We start from the raw sequence: 2,978 nt of genomic DNA, 5'->3' as shown, positions 1-2,978 counted from the left end.
CTTCCGTCCTCACACCCCTGGGAGGGGTGTCCCTCCCCCCCGGGTAAACACCCCACCGCCCGCCCAGGGTCTGCCCCGGTGCTCCCCCGCCCCGAGGCATCACCCCCCGGCGTTACCCGGCCCCCTAAACAGGTGCCAAAGCAGCGGACTCCTCTGCAAAGCCCCGTGACGGCCCCAAGTCACCGTGTCCCCAGCTCGGCTCCAACAGGAGTGCTCGCCCCGGAGGGTGGGTGTTACCTGCCTGAGCCTGGCTGGTTCTAGCGAGCCATGCTTCCTCCACTGCTCCTGCCACAATGCAGCTTCCTTCTCTTCCCAGCCCTGGGGAGCATTAATAGAGTTTAATTACACTTTTTGTTTACTTGGGGAAGGCAATTTGCAACCCAGTACTTCATCCGAACCGATGGAAACACACACTCGCCCCGGAGGGTGGGTGTTACCTGCCTGAGCCTGGCTGGTTCTAGCGAGCCATGCTTCCTCCACTGCTCCTGCCACAATGCAGCTTCCTTCTCTTCCCAGCCCTGGGGAGCATTAATAGAGTTTAATTACACTTTTTGTTTACTTGGGGAAGGCAATTTGCAACCCAGTACTTCATCCGAACCGATGGAAACACACAGCCCAAGGCACATGCTGCAGCTCCTTTGGGCTGTGCTCCCCCATCTCCCCAACCCCCTGACCTTTGTGTCTCCCACTCTGGTTCTGATCCTCTGTAATCCCAAATCTATTCACGTGTGCTGAACGACAGCCCAGCCAGGGAGAGCCCTCATGTGTGGAAACCCCAGCATGGCAGCCCACAGGCACAGGAGCCCGAGGTGGCCTAGCTGCAGAGCCAAGCATGAAAAGCTGGTGTGTAGGCCATGGAAGGGGAGGGATTTCACCTCCTGAACAGCTGGGATTTTTTTGGTAAGCAGATAGGGAAAGGGAGAGAAACCAGCAAAATGCTCAAATCCACCTTGAAAACAAAGGGAGGCAGCAAATAAGGATTTTAAGGCACAGTCTGGTGTGAGCTGTGAGGTGTCTGGTAGACAATGTGCTAAGTTGTAGGTGGGAGCTCGTATCCTTCACCCAGAGCACCCTGGGGTGGTGTGACTGCACAGACACCCCGTGTGTAGCAGAGAGCAGGCTGGGGCTGAGTCAGTCATTTACAAAATAAAGCTGCAATCGATCAAACAGAGAAATCAATAGTGCAGAGACCAATCCTGATGGTTAACACTGCATAGGATTTAACAGTTCTGTTCTTGGTTTTTTCCATATGCTTTTTTTTTTTTTAATGTGAAAACACAACATCCAGTAGGAACCGGAAGCTTTCAGAGCATGGAAAAGGCCAATGGAGATTTCAGCTGACTTGAGAATGGCTCAGGAGTTATTAGGGCCAGAGACATGGCAAATTAAAAGAGAGGTTTTTCTAAACCACCTGGCAGCAGCAAAATAACAAACACCAAAGCCCTACTGAGGTCACCCTTGACATCCCATCAGGACTGCAATGTCCACAGGGTGTGGAAGGCATCCCAACCCAGTTGGACCTCAGCTCAGCAGATTCCACAATCACACAGGCTATATTTTCTTTACAGTGGCCATCCCAGCTGCAGAGTAAACTCCTGGGGTGGGGAAGTGCAAGCTCCCTTCTGCCCAAGGGTACTCTACACAGCACTAAGTTCTGGAGAGAAGGGAAAGCTGCTGTAGGACCCAGACTGAGGGTGTCACACACTGTCCTCCAGCTCTGGGCTGCAGTCCCCTTGGTGTGGTTCACCACTCCAAGCAGAACTTCCCTCTCCCTCCCTCCTACACCCCCTCTCAAACCCAACAACTGCAGAACAGCTCTAGAGCATCTAACTCCCAAACCAGAAGAAGAAACACTTTGTGCTCCACACATGGCACTTCTTGGACACTTGGCATGAGCTCAAGTCCAGCCACAGACTTTTGGCATTGCCTCAGGGTTGTGTTTTCATAGCTCTGAAACATCCAGCACCCTGAGGGAAGACAGGAAGATGGGTAAGGTCACAAATTAAATCCCAGGAGCTTTTCTGGGCAGCCTTTCAGGCAGTGTGCATGAACTGTTTTGGAGGTGAAGAAACCACACACACTTCCATGATGTGACTGAGGTTACTCAGCACCAGTCCCTAAGAACTCAGCCCAGGATGGGATGCAGTTTAAGCACACAAGGACACACAGGCTAAGTGTCCACCTCCCCACCATCCACCTTTGTCAGAAGAGAAAGGGAGGTGCAAAAGGACCCCATTCCTCACCACAAACATGCCTGTCACTCAGCTCCCTCCTGAGTGAGGTGCTTTAGCAGAAACTGTCTAGCTGCTGCCAGTTTTGAGATCATACCCTCCTCCTCGATACACGCTGAAGAATTTCCCTGTACACACATCTGCTCTAAGAAATGGTGAGATAAATCAGGCTGGTGCCATCAGCTTTACCAGCTGGTAGCCATCAGCTTTGCTCTGCTGTTCCCCCCTGAAGCCTCAGGCACTGGTTTGCTTTTTCCCCTCCCATTTCTGGCACAATGGATCCATGTGCTTGCCCATTGCTGGGTTGCCAATTTTCTGGTGTGGGTTTGGGCCACACAGGCCGTTTCTTCCTTTGTCATTTTCTCACACATGTGGCATGGGAGGAGGCCTGGCTGACAGAGGCAGAACAACCACCACATCCAGATACTCCAGGGCAGAGGCTAGGCTCACTCTCCTCCTCAGAGGATTCACTCACAGTTTTGCCACCAATATTCCTCAACTCAAACCCTGCAAAGCTCATCTTTCTTTTCCCCTCCCTGCTGAAGGCATCCATGTTGAAAAACATACACCAAAGTCCTGAGAAGAAAGGTAATTAAGTGCCGATGACTGCAGCAGCCCTGAGGTAAAGGGCAGCCTCTGCTGCTCCCACCCCAGAGAGGGCCACGCTCACACAGCAAGGGCATTAGGGCATTTCATACTCCTCTGAGCTATCACAGTTAAGATCAGCCTATTCAGCAGAGCATTCCT

The sequence above is a fragment of the Merops nubicus genome, unplaced genomic scaffold (assembly GCF_000691845.1).
Source record: "Merops nubicus isolate BGI_N331 unplaced genomic scaffold, ASM69184v1 scaffold43430, whole genome shotgun sequence".
Classification (NCBI taxonomy): domain Eukaryota; kingdom Metazoa; phylum Chordata; class Aves; order Coraciiformes; family Meropidae; genus Merops; species Merops nubicus.
Note: the sequence above shows the minus strand (reverse complement) of the source record.